Raw genomic sequence first — 16,107 nt, forward strand, 5'->3', positions numbered from 1 at the left:
GAGAATCTCTGTTGGAACCTAAAATCAAATCAGCCGAAGAGTCACTAATATGCGTGACTACGTTCACACCAGAATCTAACACGATCCAGAAGATTATAAAAAAGAACTGGAAGATCCTAACTACGGGTAAAGTGGCCATAACCCCTCCAAGGTTTGCCAACAAACGCACTAGTAACCTACGTGACATCATAGTGCATACACGTCCCAAGAAAGAAAGACAAACAAAACAGAGGACCCTGTGGGATATGAATCCTGTACGTGGACACTTCCCTTGCGGACAATGTGGAGTGTGTGATCTTACAAAGACAACTAAAGAACTCACTCTTGAAACAGGAAAAGTCTGGACTCAGAAAAATCATACCAACTGCAACTCCCATAACTGCGTCTATCTAATTACTTGCCCTTGTAAACTAAGATACGTCGGCATGACAACACGCCCAGTGAAGACAAGAATTATGGAACACCGCAGCAATATACGGTGTGGGAGATCCACAACTAAATTGAGCACACACTATCTCACTCATCCGCACGGACACAATGACCTATACTGGACCGTGATTGAAAGTAATCCCTCATGGTCTCAAGAAAAACTCTTTGAAACTGAACAGAGGTGGATTTTTCGCTTATCAACACAGGAAAGAGGTCTTAACGACGAAATTCCATGGACTGAACTTATGTGTTAATATTCCCACCTACAGGGTTCTGCAAGCACTACATCTCCACTACCAAGACTATGATGCATGGACTCCATTGGTACCACACCACCCATGTCTCTATATGTCTAATGAACTAACGTATACACCATTATGTTCATGCACCCTGACTGTCATCACAACACCACATCTTGGGTTAATTACACACAAATCATTTTTATCTATCTACAGTTCCCACTCTGGATAGTTTTTTTTTTAACACATTATGATTGGACACGTTCCATGCGGGTTGACTGTTGATGATACAGTTACCAAATAAACCCATTTCCCTATAAGGTTCTATATAACAGTCTCTAGCACCATCTGGGCTCACTGCTGACTATATACTGTTGATGACACAGTTACCAAAAATACCCATTTTCCTATAAGGTTTATTATACCAGTCACGAGCTCTCTGCTGACTATATACTGTTGATGACACAGTTACCAAATTAACCCATTTCCCTATAAGGTTCTATATAACAGTCTCTAGCACCATCTGGGCTCACTGCTGACTATATACTGTTTATGACACAGTTACCAAAAAAACCCATTTCCCTATTAGGTTTATTATACCAGTCACGAGCTCCATCTGGGCTCACTGCTGACTATTTAGTTACTGATAACATCTAGGCACCTATTTTCCCTTGTGGTATTACATACCAGTCTGAATATCTGGATTTACGCTTTAATAGTCTAGAAATACATATGTCTTTCAACATATGTATTTTCCGTGTCCAACATCGATCAGCTTGTCTTAGCATTCGATATCCAAGGTCAGGCAATCCTCGTGTGACAAAATGGCGCCCTCCGCAATCTCGCGAGATTACGCCATTGACTCGAGGATAAATACAGGAAGTGAACCCAACACCGGTAATATCCAGGTGAGGAGCAGACACGTCCTGTTTTGGCCTGCCCCCCCGCCAACGTTTGGGTAAGTGATTGTTTACGCTATCTGCCTGCAACTTGTTCGGCACTGATTCTTCACCGGAACTTTATCGGTGAGTGACACGAGCACTATGCACTCGACGTTTAGGTCAGTTTGACCACTGAGTCTTTACTAGAACTCTAGCAGCGGGTGATATAAGCACTACGAACTCGCCTTTGGGGTCGACTTGTCAGCTACACGCCACCCTTAAGGAACAACTATCCATTATGGTACTTATTATCACGCACTAAAAGACGGAGTTATTTATTATTATGCACTGTTAGAGGGTGATTTAGCACATCGTTAAACACACCTCCCTTCAACATTGTGCATTGCTTTAGGATTCCACGAGTGGTTTCGGACTAAGTTGCGGTCTTGAGTATATATTAATGTTCTTTAAGAAAACTCTACTCAAGTATGGACCATCCCACCACGAAAGTTCTTGTCACATGGTGCTATTTCACAGTCATTGATTTCCATACTTATCACCGCCATTTCTGGTCATCAACTGCTATCACAGTGTACTAGATGTACCAACCCATAGCACTTCTCATGATAGCCATTTATGAGGAGAGAGCCTATTGATACTAAGTAGCGTACCGACCACCTTGAGCCAACACATCTCACGCTCTTGATAGAGATAGAGTATTTCACTTACATGTTGTATAGCATGATATTTTGCGATGCTTATATCTTTACCTTAGTGGGACCGTTCCAGTGGTCCGGTTGCTACTCCTTTACCTATGAAGCTTTGAACCCCTCATTTTGAGGTAAGATTTATATTGCATATATTAGTTGTTCCATTATATTGGTAATTCTAAGGAGAATAGAGTTTTGTATCACTGCTTGAGTACACTTGGTTGTGTTTTTTATGTACTAGTCACAACTTCTTTTATTGTCCTCACTCTAACAAGTTCGTTACTGTTGAGTAGAAATGGTGGTCCCTTGAAGGAGTTAAGAGACACCTCATTTTGACTTCTGGACCCTTTACTTTTGATGTAGCTACGAATGAGTGGCTTATGTTTGTCCTCTATATATATTTTTGTCTCCTTCTGTTTAGGCGGAGCCTTTTATTCTGTACCATACTTAGGTCCAGTTGGTATGTGGTTGACCTGCAATACCCCGTTATAAAAAAACTGAGGTATACGAATTCATTACTGGTCCCACGGTCCTGAAGAAGTGTCGCTCGATCTTGAGCACTGTGACACGAAACATGTTGACCCCTGTCAACTATAGGCTACCCTGATACCTTGCATCACATAAGTAGCCTCCCTGGTTTTATTTAGTCCCAGCCCTACCTAACCTTATTAAAACTATCGAGGGGCCAGGGCCTATTTTAATTTTTTCTTGAATCCCTACATTCTTAGGAGCTATTACCCTCCACAATCATTCACATGGTCTTCATACAAAACGGCGTACTCAGATCAAAAGATCTCCGATAAAGAAGCCACCAGGCCCGTCGGACATTGCAGCGCCGGTCCGACGAGGAGCACGCCCAATGATGAAGCATGACACCCTAACAGGTGTGTGAGGGCAACAAGATCTGAATTTGAACTTTCCCTTCTCAGATCATAGTAATTACTACTATTTTTCCAAATTGGCCAATTAGAGGAACTGCTCTTATCTGTCTTTTCTTACTGAGATCATGACCTGGATGTACCATAGCTTCCTGAGAATCAATACAGATAAGTTGGAGGTCATTGAGTTTGGGCAGGGGCGATCCCTGTGGAACGACTCCTGGTGGCCAGTGAGAGCTGGAGAATGCCCCAGCCCGGTGCCCAAGGTCAGAAATCTCGGAGTCATCTTTGATAGCCAGCTAAACTTCTCTGCTCAGGTAAACAGTCTTACCTCTTCCTGCTTCTTTCTAATAAAAACTTTGAGAAAGTTTTTTTCCTTTTATTGCGCAGGAATTACAAAACACTGTGGTGGTCGCTCTCCTACTATCTAAACTTGATTATTGCAATGCTTTGCTGTTGGGGACCGACAAAACCCAGATGAGCAGGCTGCAGTCATTGCAGAATGCTGGTGCGAGGCTGCTTCTAAATACATCTAGAGGTCAATCAACCTCCGCTGGAATTAGAGCACTTCACTGGCTCCCCGTTCAGCAATGTGTGGAATTCAAGTCTCTATGCCTGGTTCATAAAGCATCCTACGGGGGAGGAGCCAAGGACATCCAAAAAATGTTCATGCCCTATACCTCCGCTCGCGCCCTAAGATCTAGTAATTTGGTCCTTCTCACGATTGGCAGGATTAGGAGAGTGAGATGGGGTGGAAGAACTTTCTCAAACTGTGCAGCAAAGTTGTGGAATAAAATGCCAACAGCCATGAGATTTCAGTCAAATCGACAAGCTTTTAGGAAAGATCTGAAAACCTGTCTGTTTGCCTCAATCTAGCTCTTGTAGCGTAGGCGGCACCAATTCCATACGCACCAGCACCAAGACGCCACGGCATTCGAGCGCTTTATAAACACATATCCTATCCTATCCTATCCTAAAATGTAATAAGGTAATCCTAATGATATTCCACGGAGATGGGCCATGCAGTAGTGAAAAACTAATATAAAAGTTTTTCACTACTGTAAAACTTTAAAGGACATGGCCTACTTATCAGATACACTACACCCTGGCCTTGGGGTGTCCAGGCCCATTAGGGGTGACATATGTATTAAAAAAGGAATGTTTGGGCCTGGCAAGAGGGTTAACTGCCACGTTAACATGACAGTTTAAAACTGCAAGGGCAGGCCTGAGGCATACTTAAATGGGTGGCACAATCAGTGCTGCAGGTCCACCAGTCCCTTCCTTGCTGTGCCACTGGATTCAAGCTAGCCTGGCTGATCACTCGAGTGGAATGATAAGACACAGTCGGGTGTGCAAGTGACTTCCCGTATTTCCATAGTGAGTGGAGGAAGTATGATACAATGGCTTTATTTACTTATCTCTTACTTATCTCTTTATCGACAGTCAGAATGTGACTACAGGGAGCCGCCCTCGTTCCCCCGCCTCTTTGAGCCTGATTATGGTGAAACTTGGTAAGACCTACCGAGCAAATGCCAGTGTACTCTTTCTTTTAGTAGTGATGAAACAGATGCGGTATTGAATTGTAGAGAGTAGGGCGTAACCTACAGTCTCGACAAGGACAATTTGTCCATCAAAACGGCAAGATTTAAAAAGACGAATCATGTATAAATAGCCGAGTCACACTAAATAAGTTTAGAGGGGCAGAATAACCTGTTTAATAATGTGACACACACTTTTTAGGTCTCGCCTAGCATTGCAGCGCGAATGCGCTGCTTCACTTTGCGAGATATGCTGGATATACTGGAGAGTGGAAGATTCATGGACGTTCCACCCACTCTCTGCCCATTGGCTTTTGTCTTAAATGCTGCCTTCTGAATAGTTTGAGGCTTGTTAGTCCCTCCTCATCCATCATTTGTATCCTCCATGGCTATTGGCCCCTTTAGTCCTAACACTATTTTCTTCCCTGTCTCCCCCCCAGCCCCCTCCCTCAATCTGCGACTTCTCATCCCCCCAACCCCCACTCCCGTTCGTGTTGTTTTTTATTCTTGTAAGCACTATTTCTGTATATGTCACGATGTGCTTTGCTTACGTTTAGCGCACCGTGCGAGCTTTCACTTTTAGCCTGGTAGTGACTAGTTCTCAATTAGAGGAATACTCAAAGGTCATTGGAGCAATTACCCTGAGCGCCAGCAACAGTGCACAAGATCAAATTCGCTTCCAGTGTGGTAGTTCAGGGAATACAAGTTCAGTGTGGTTGTTCAGGGGATAAAGCCTTTACAGATGTGTACGCACTATAGCCAGCAGCTCTAACCTGGAATACCAGCAGGGTCAACTCAGACTTTTATGCTTACGAAGTCCATAAAAACAGCATCACCGAGCTGGATTCTATCAACACCGGTTAATGACCGCACTACCCGGCGACAAGTCACATACAGCAACGCCAATATACAACCGAACAGAATATTCCACGTACACCCTTCCTTTAAAGAAACGCTGCCTTCTCCCAAGGATTATCTAAACACATAGGCTGCTATCCACATATTCTGAATGTGTGTCAGCAAGACATAAAGAAGCACGCACTATCGTTCAGTGTGGTCATGAGACTGCAAGAGCACACTGGCTTGTACCCACACATGCGCACATCTTTCGGTCCCTGGGACTGTGGTATTGTGTTGTTCAAAGGGGTTTTTAAGTGCCTCCGAGGTAAAAGTTGGTGTGCAGGACTGGTGTTGCGAGGCAGAGTGTGAAGAAAAGGCTTTCATTCAAGCTGATGTCAAAGCTGCCCTAGAGAGCAAAAGACATCCTATTCAGCAAACACGCTTTTGCAAACCTTGATAAAATCACAACAACAATAATGATAACGACGATTGTGGAGCGTCACTTCCCACTAAGCATGTCAATCACATCACACTGGTGAGCTAACATCAGGACGAGAAGCATCAATATGTCCACTTAACATCTTTGGGAGATCTGCCTCAGGATGACAAGGCAAGGATTAAAGAGGGGGCGGGAACATCGCTTAGAAAAGTACCCGGTCAAACAATTAAAATGATATTTAATGCTAAAAAAGTCACTCTCTACTCCGTTTCTAGATTTTTTTTTATGTGTTTCTTTATTAACACAAAAACCGAGAGCCTAACGGGACGTTTTATAAATCCACTTTTCCAATAAACAACAACATCACAACATTCATTAACACATGCCGCCTGCTTCCCATTTGCTAGCAGTAAGGCATTCTAATGTGCAGTGACGCTGTAATGACACACAACGACTTTACCAACCAGTTAAATGATGAAGGCTATATATACATCAAGGGCAACAATCTAGTAGTATGTGTGAACCTCTCTAGGCGTCACAGACTGAAGGTGATCAAAAACACCATCTAAAATGCACATGCTGCACAAATCAAGAGCACTGCCCCCCTCCGGTGTGCGCACCCACCTGCGCTCTCCGGCTCGTGTCATCTGCGACCTGCCACCATTCGCAGCATCCTTGTTTGCCATGGCGCCGGCTCTTTGTCCAGCCCAACACAATCTTTCGTGGAACTTATAAAAGCACCAAGCAACCAGTTGAAGGCAGCGGATGACTGGTAGAGGACGCCAGCCAAATATGTGTTATGAAATCTCTGGTTACACGCGCTGGAGCGAGCACAAGAGAAACCGTCCGCCTTCCACATACTACTACTCACGTCATCACAGCGCCACAACACCCTCAACTCCTCTGGGGTTGGTATGTTTCTTATATTAGTATATCAGTAAATAACTGTGTGTTTGCATACATAGGTGGCTATGAGTAATCCTGTGATAAAAAGAAGAAAAACGAGATAGCATCTTGATTGAACTGACATATTATTTTATTTTTTCATTAATTTTCTCTCCCGTTTAAGGATTATTAAAACCTTTCCATTCAGCTACTGCTTTCTGTTTGCGCGAGTTGTCATTGAGTTAAAACGTGAAAGCTCAGGATGACGTGCAAATGATTGTAAGGTTCCACTTCGTCGAAAAAATACCATGTTGTTGGCCTTCAATAAAACGAACATGGAATTAAACAAGTTATTAAATCTACTCAATCTACTCAATTGTACGTGTGATTTGGTGAAGTGATCCGCACAAGAGAGAAACATCTCACTTTACTGTATTTAGACACTTATTTGCCCATGTCTTCTTCCATAAATTTTTAGCTATACATATATTACAAATATTTTTTTTTCATAAAGACACATATGTCATCAGCAGAAGATTGCGGTCGCGTGAGTTATAGTTGCCTGCACTAACTATAACGGGGGAATTTCATTGGTTTTTTATCAGTAAAATTTCCGCTAACTATGACATGTGTGAAACCTATGGTTTTTTCAGTGAATTTGCAAGGTTTTTTAAATGCTAATTCCTAACTATAACGAGTGTGAAACCTATGGTTTTTTCAGTGAATTTGTACGGTTTTTTAAATGCTAAGTTACTTTACGCCATTCGTGGCGTGCGCGCCCACTTAACGCAGTTCGTTCCGTGTCTGTGTTGAGGGCACCATGATATACCATCAACTGGCATTGTGTTGGCGCTGTGGGATGTACATGGATACTGGGTCTAAATATTCACTGTAGGGTGTGTGTGATTTTCCAGCAGAATGTTTGGATTTCTTCTGTCAGGTTTTTTTTTAGTTCTCTTTATTAGGTGTGCTATGCCTGTACTTAAAGACCAGTTATGCACTCTGAAGGTATTGCTTGTTTTGTTGTATTGCTCGCTTTTCTGCACTCTTTTTCCTTTGTATGTTTTTTGATGTACTTGAAAATTAGTAAAGATCTTAAAATAAATGGTGCAGTACGCCAGGGCCTAAAACGTCTTATTGTAGATTCCTCAGACACAGGCAGCTTGTGATCTCCTCTGGATTGTCTTACCCCTGAAGGCAGCTGGGGGGTATAGTATTAAATCACATTTAGTACACTTGGAATTAAATAAAAATGTGTACTTATTTCTAGTAGGCGCCTGGTTGGCTACAAAAAATAAAGTTTTCTCAGATTAATGTACTGGATCATTTGTGACTTGAAGATTCCTGTTAAGTAACTCTTTTCTCAGCATCTGCGGCTGATCAAGACCTGGCAGATGTACACATATCATCTGTTTCAAAAATCTATAACATACAAGCCACCGGCGCCCTGCTTTCAACAGATATCCCCTTGGAAGCAACATTATTCTACAGTGCAGCCACTCTCCCCTCTCGCACCCCACCCATCCACATCACAAACTCCTATGCAGAACTGTTGGGTTGAGAAACGAGTCGGCCGGAAAACACGCGTACGGCTCGTAGTTTTTCCGGCCGGATCACGTTCAGTGCCCTTCCGACCCGGATCAGAATCGGCGCCCTGTGGAAATGCCTAATGCGGAAATTCCGTGTAACTTAAAGAATACACCAATCTAGATGTTAATAAGCCGGCAGTCGGCACTAAAAATGTATATTCACTGTGTCAGATTATTTACATACATTTGCCACATAAATCTAGTAGCCCTTACAATGGGAAGGCTGTATAGAGTGGTTTGTGGCCTGTCGTTAATTAAGTAATTTTTAATAACATAACTTAAACACATTGGCAGAGCCAATAGCTCTGGCTAAACACTTACTAGGTCCCAATGGCGAGACCGATTGCATTGCAAATGCTTGTTGATGTATGTTTCTTTCTTTACATATCTTTATATATATTTCTTCACTTACAGATTTTAAACAAAGTGTGATAACACGAATTGCGTAAAACTACACAGGCACAAATGTCGTTCTACTTACTAAGGTAGGAGGAAGAAGAGGTTTGTTACAGGGATCCATTAGTCCTGAAGAAAGCCAGGGAAGACACAAAATCCGGCTGAAACATGTCGACGAATTTTGCAGAGTGGAAGGGTTAATGGTCCATAATTTACCTGTTTACCACCAACCACCAGGTCAGTGAGACCCTCATTTTTACTCTAACCATCGAATCCATGAATAAAATGGGTATCTGGAGATCCCTAAGTTTGTTTTAACTTTTTTAGTCTGCACTGTATTATTGCTTTGATCCCTACTTCTTTATGTGTTTGTACTGTCTCCCCCACTCTATTGCTCCACCTCTTGCATTGGCTAGCGCGGAGGTGTGTTCAGCAGCCCTATGATGAAGCATGCCACAAACCTTTGTGGGTGAGGGCAGTTTTCTAAACAGAGTATTGTTGCCAGTTTACCCCTAGGAAAATAGCGACCATATACACTCCTACTTTTGTTTGTGTGTGACAAGAATAGTGAGAGGAGGTCGGAGTAGGAGTTCTTCCTCTTTCCCCTTATCTGTGTGTGGTACTGATTTGCACACCGCTGAGCCGCAGGGGGTTGATTTTATTGCTAGTGGACAGGAGTTCTCCTGCACACATACCTTGGGGGCAATTCCTACCAAGTTCTCTTTAACCATGTCAGAACAACAGGGCTTAGTATACGGAGAGGAGGCTGTCATGCAGATCCTCTAGGGGCCATCATTACTCAGATAAACTACTATCAACCAGGTTCTGTCCCAAGTAACCCTGGGCGGAACAGGCGTAGTGCCTCTACGTGTATTTCCAAGGAATTTTTAAAAACTCAGTGGAAATACGCTCCATTCCGCGCCCTCCCTAAGGGCCCGATTCACAGAACTAACTTAAGACAAAATCCTAAACTTACTACCATTTTGGTATTCACAGAAGGCACTTACTCATTTTGGTATTCACAGAAGGCACTTACTCATTTCGGTATTCACAGAAGTTAGGAGTCTTAACTTTAGGACTCCTAAATGCCTTCTGTGAATACCGAAAGTCTTAAAATTAGGATTTTTCTCAGTTTAGTAGTAGTATAGTTAGGACTCCTAACTTTAGGACTCCTAAATGCCTTCTGTGAATACCGAAAGTCTTAAAATTAGGATTTTTCTCAATTTAGTAGTCCTAAGTTTAGGACTCCTAACTTTAGGACTCCTAAATGCCTTCTGTGAATACCGAAAGCCTTAAAATTAGGATTTTTCTCAGTTTAGTAGTAGTATAGTTAGGACTCCTAACTTTAGGACTCCTAAATGCCTTCTGTGAATACCGAAAGTCTTAAAATTAGGATTTTTCTCAATTTAGTAGTCTTAAATTTAGACTTAGGACTACTAAACTGAGAAAAATCCTAATTTTAAGACTTTCGGTATTCACAGAAGGCATTTAGGAGTCCTAAAGTTAGGACTCCTAACTTCTGTGAATACCGAAATGAGTAAGTGCCTTCTGTGAATACCAAAACGGTAGTAAGTTTAGGATTTTGTCTTAAGTTAGTTCTGTGATTCGGGCCCTAAGTCTTTAAAAATGCAAAAAAAGCCACTTACCTGTTGTCTGCCACCTCCGCATTCTCCTCCCTGCTCCTCGCCGCCTTGCATCCTTCTGTAATTAAAAAAACACTACGTTGTACGTCTGACGCCCATTCCCACCAATGCAGGGACCACACAACCCCTAGTACCCACAAATACCCAACCCTTTTTTAGGAAGATGCAGGGGGAGAAGCAGGGGCAAACAGAGAGTGAACCTAGGAGTTCAGTGGGAGGACTTGAACCAGAGGCTGACAAGGAGCATGTCGGGGGAACCCCTCTCCCTGGACGAGCAGGGACTAACCCTAGTAATGAACCTTACTGATACCCCTCTCACTGCACCACAGGAGAGACTACTAAGCTAGGGCCTGGGTTTTGTCCCCACCAATACACCTCACACCTTCAAACTCAGACAGGAACTGTCAGACTTCTTTAGAAACATCAGACTGAAAGTTTTCTTCGAGGACAGGCCAGATACAGACGGAGGGAAAGGGGACACCACCTTGTGCCCAAAGTCTTATCTCACGCCTATGACTGTAGCTCTTCCGATGGTGGTGGCCACATTCGACAGGCTGTGATCCATGAGATAGAATTACTAGCTAAGAAGGAATCTCATCCATACAGTAACTTCACTAGGGAAGAGAGAACAGCACTGAAAGAATTGAAAGGGAACCCTGATATCATTATAAAACCAACTGATAAAGGAGGGGCTATCGTCTTGCAAACGAAAGTAGCATATGAAAACGAATGCCTCTTGGATGGTAGAAACTACAAAATTCTCCAGTGGGATCCCACCCCGGAAATTGTCTCCTTAGTGGAGGAAGCAACCAGTAATGATTGGATCTCAGAAAAAGAAGGCCATTTTCTCTGCCAACAAAACCCCATAACTCCGTACTTCTAGACCCTCCCTAAGGTACACAAGCCTACCAGACCTCCACCAGGTAGACCAATCGTATCTGGTATTGGGTCTATCCTGGAACCTCTGTCGCACTTTTGTGACTTTTTTCTGAAACCATTTTTTCAGAATAGAAAAGCCTATCTGAGAGACACTACTGATGTCCCTAACCTCTTGAAGGACATGGATTTTGACCCCAAGAGAGAATTCCTGGTGGGTTTGGACATTGAGTCCCTCTACATGAATTTCGCCCAAAGGAAGACATTAAGGGTGATAGAGAAGATTCTGTATGACCAGGACTGGTCATTCTGCTCCCCCAGGTCATTCATCTTACATTTGGCTGAGATTGCCCTTACCAAAATTTGTTTTGAATTTCAAAGCACTTACTATCTACAAACACACAGCACCTCGATGGGGAGTGCCTTCGCCCCCAGCCGGGTGGGCCTCTATGTGGCATCAAACAATTAATTTTTGAAGCAGCAACATTAAACTTTGGAGAAGGTTTATTGATGGTGTGCTATTAATTTGGGAGGGAGAGGAGTTGGCAAACTCCAGACACGGGTCTTCCACCAACCTACTGATAGGAATTATCTACTTTTCTTTGAAAGATTCCACCCTAAATCCTTAAGGGAAAACCTACCAGAGAGGACCCTGCTTGGCAGTTCGGGCTGCACTGGTCCCCTGAGGAACAGGGTCAAGACAGATTTGCATAGGAGAGGGTCCAAACTGGGGTGGCAAAGTGAACAAAAGAATGATGGATTTAACCCAGATCTCTTGACTGGTTGTGAATGTTGATTCATTCAGCATTCCGCCCATCAATTGTTGCTGCAGCACATTTTGCCCAAAGTGGGATGGGAATGCAAAGACGTGGGCCCCTTGCTCGCTGCGCCACTGGATACAAGCTAGCTTGGCTGATGAGGGGTGTTACCCCGAAACAGGACCCAGGATGCTTGTTTCCGTTCCAGGGAGGACCTGGCTTGGCAGTTCGGGCTGGACTGTTTCCAAGAGGAACAGGGTCAAGACTGATTTGCATATGACAGGGTCCAAACTGGGGTGGCGTATTGAGCAAAAGAATGATAGATTTAACCTGGATCTCTTGACTGGGTGTGAATGTCTGATTCATTCAGCATTCCGTCCATCAATTGTTGCCGCAGCACTGCAGGCCCACTAGTAGCATTTAATTTTCAGGCCCTGGGCACATGTAGTGCACTTAAAAGTAACTCAAACATGCCAATTGTGGATAACCCAATATTACCCTGTTTAAAACAGAGAGCATGCACACTTTAGCACTGGTTAGCAGTGGTAACATTCGCAGAGTCCTACAGCCAGCAAAAACTAAGTCAGCAAAACAGGAGGTCTGAAGGCAAAAAGTCAGGGGAAACCACTGCAAGGATGCCAGGTCTAACAGCCGGTAAGCTTCAGATTGGTCTGATTTCCTGGTACTGACCACTTCTTTCTTCTATTTTCCTTCCAGGTTCCCATTACTCCGGACTGAGGTCCTTTGACTTTACCGTTGGAACCAGAAAGGTAAGCACAATTAGATTTATTTATTTATTTTTATTTATTTAGAGAGTTTTATATAGCTAGACCCGGAGGTATCAGAGTGCTTTACATAAGGAAACAGCGTGTTACCAGTTACAGAAATATTCACATTAATTACAGAAAAATTACAAATTCACTACAGGAGTTATTGGCAGGATGAGTGTCAGGATTCAAAAGAACAGGGGGAGCTGGGAGTCCATTGGAAGGAGACAGCGGCGGAGAGAAAGGCGATACATATGTCCGAAGTCCGGCTGGGTAGGTGACGGCCAAAGCGGTGTGCCAGGGCCAATCTCCCCTATAGCTGTCGGTGCAGCTCCACCGGGAATCGGCCATGCGGTTCGGGCTCTGCCGGAAGAGTTTCAAGATTCAAAAAGAACAGGGTGAGCTGGGAGTCCATTGGAAAGAGACATCGGCGGAGAAAAAGGCGAAACAGATGTCTGAAGTCCGGCTGGGTAGGTGATGGCCAAAGCGGTGTGCCAGGGCCAGTCTCCCCTATAGCTGTCGGTGCAGCTCCACCGGGAATCGGCCATGTGGTTTGGGCTCCGCCGGACGAGTTTCAAGATTCAAAAAGAACAGGGGGAGACAGGATAATGTCATGCCCATGACAACTGGTATAAATATAAAATTGAGGGTGGTGACTTGCAGCAGGCAGCAGTCCTGATCTGGGCTAGTATGCACTTCCTCATATCTAGAAGGAGGACGCAGTATAGGATGACTGTTCTTCTTGGATCTAGGAAACTGCTTTTGGATCTTGAAGTTAAACTCCCACATTGGTTCTTGCCGAATCCCAATAGTCTTTCTGCACCAGAATAGTAAACATTTAGAATAAGCTAAATTGCTGGGAATCGATTCCGGGATTGTAGGACTTTTTGCCAGTCGAGAAGTAAATGGCTCATACATATGGTACAATGAACGGATCACACAGGCTCGCAGACACCGCAGTTTTTCAATGCACTCTGGCCTCAAGTGGGCTGGAAGCAGAGCAGTAGTTTGATAGTGCCTTTTGTACAATCTCATCCAAAATGCTGCAGTGCAAGTAACAGTCCAGGCATTCTTACAAATAAGAGCAAATTTCACGATATCTTCTGGGCGTATATAGGAGGCAAGCATCAGCCAAATGTCTATGGGATAGTCATCTCCAATGTTGCTGTGTAAGGTTTCTTCATTTCTCCTGCTCCTTTTCTTTGTCCCTGCTGCTAATACCTTCTTTGGCATTTCTGCCATGTCATTGTCACTTTCGCACTCTCCATTCACAATAATGGATGAAAGCTCTTCCTCCACTGGTACGAGAGATGCTTCCAAACCGCAAAGTGATTTCACTTCTTTTTGAATTGCGTTGGCCACAGCTTTCCTAACACGACCAGACTTCCCCACAGCAGGATCAGAATTGGCATAATCCGCCACTGTAACATGGCGCGCGGTAGTTAGACTCACTGCAGTTCAATGAACGAGAAAAGAACGGGGCATCTCTTGCCTCCGCCGCCATGCTTGATCTTACAATTAGCCGGTTTTGATGTTTTCATTCAGGGAGGTAGGCATCTCCTCTTTTCTTTTCTGTCTCACCCTGTTTCTTTACTTCCTAGACATATACTTCTTCTGCTTTTATGCCCTTTGTTTTCACACTTAGATCCGTCTTTCTTCTCCGCTCTAGGCTGTCACCTAAATTAGGAATTTAGGTAAAAACTTATAGTCGATGGTTAAAGCAAAGATACTCTATGCCTTATGCTCAGTAGCTGATCTCACATGCTGGCATTTTTGGCTTTGGCTTTGAGGTATAGATACTGTAAGTCATTTAGTTACTGATTGAGAGGGGTGAAAACCCTACTCAAGCAGCAACCACAATCCTCATAAGGGTAAAGCACTGGTAACTTGGAATAAAGCAGTCAGGCTTAACTTAGAGGCACTATGTTAATTATTCAGCTGCACAAAAACAATAATAAAATGAAAACACAACACAAGAAAAATCGCACAACAATTTAGAAAAATTGAAAACATTTTTATAAATAAAATGACACAAATATGAGTGCCTAAAACTTAAAAGTGCCAACCTTGGGTATCTGGGGGAAACAAACTTTACAACGCAGTCATTACATTGCACTACCTTTACAACACAGTCATTACAACGCAACATCCTTTACATCACATGTCATTACAACGCAGCCTTTACATTGCACGTCACTACAACGCATGTCATTACAACGCATGTCACTACAACGCATACCATTACAAAGCATACCATTAACAAAGCATAGTTTTTACCCTTACACTATCCAACACTTACTTTACTGTTGCACTCACTGGAGTGGGAATAGTAATTTGTACCCCTACACTATCCAACACTTACCCTACTGTTGCACTCACTGGAGTGGGAAAAGTAATTTTTACCCCTACACTATCCAACAGTTACCCTACTGTTGCACTCACTGGAGTGGGAATAGTAATTTTTACCCCTACACTATCCAACACTTACCTTAAATGCAATGTAATGGTAAGCGTTGTAATGGTATGCGTTGTAATTATATAATGCGATGTAATAGAATCCGTAGAAATGTAGTTTCTAAAAATGCGTTGTGATGGCATGCAATGTAAAATCATGCTTTGTAATGGATGTTGCGATGTGAAAACTACGTTGTAAAGTCATGCGTTGTAATTGTTTGCATTGTAACATCATACATTTGTATCTGGTCGTGCACGACAGGGACAAAGTCAAACGTTGGAGCATGGTTTGGATGCACAAGGTAGACTGGGCCTGGCCTCAACTTATCTTCTGACTGAGAAGAAATTCTGAGAAAAAGTCCATGAGAAGGAAGAGTTCAGAGGAACAAGACAGCAGGCTGTATCCAAGGAGGAGACCGGAGAGCCCAAGGTCTCTGTGAAGCTTTCGACAATGGCAGGAAAAACCTCTGAGCGGGAGAAGCTGGATTTTCAGGCCAAGGAGTTAGTCTTGGATGGGGAGCCTGTTGCCATTGAGCCCGGTGAAGATGTGTAAATTAACATAGAGGGAGCTGCCGCAAATTCAGGCCAACCAGTGATGCACCTTGGGCAGATCGGCTGGCAGGTAGGTCCTGGTCTTCTGTCAGTTTTTCTGGCAGCTTTTGGTGAAAATGTTTCTAAGTCCCAACTTTTAGGGTTAAGTAGGAACAGCACCTACAATCACTCCCAAGGGTACAAACCTGAGGGGACCACTTGAGGGGTTAGGACTCACTCTAGCAGAGGCCAGG

The 16,107-nt window shown here is 43.5% G+C and overlaps 1 pseudogene; it reads right to left on the bottom strand.

Annotated features, from left to right (window-relative positions):
• Window positions 1-12,595: 12,595 nt before the first annotated feature.
• On the bottom strand, window positions 12,596-14,678 carry LOC146829632 (transmembrane protein 183 pseudogene; annotated as a pseudogene).
• Window positions 14,679-16,107: the final 1,429 nt, after the last annotated feature.

The sequence above is a fragment of the Triturus cristatus genome, chromosome 5_2, assembly GCF_964204655.1.
Source record: "Triturus cristatus chromosome 5_2, aTriCri1.1, whole genome shotgun sequence".
In the NCBI taxonomy this organism is placed as follows: Eukaryota; Metazoa; Chordata; class Amphibia; order Caudata; family Salamandridae; genus Triturus; species Triturus cristatus.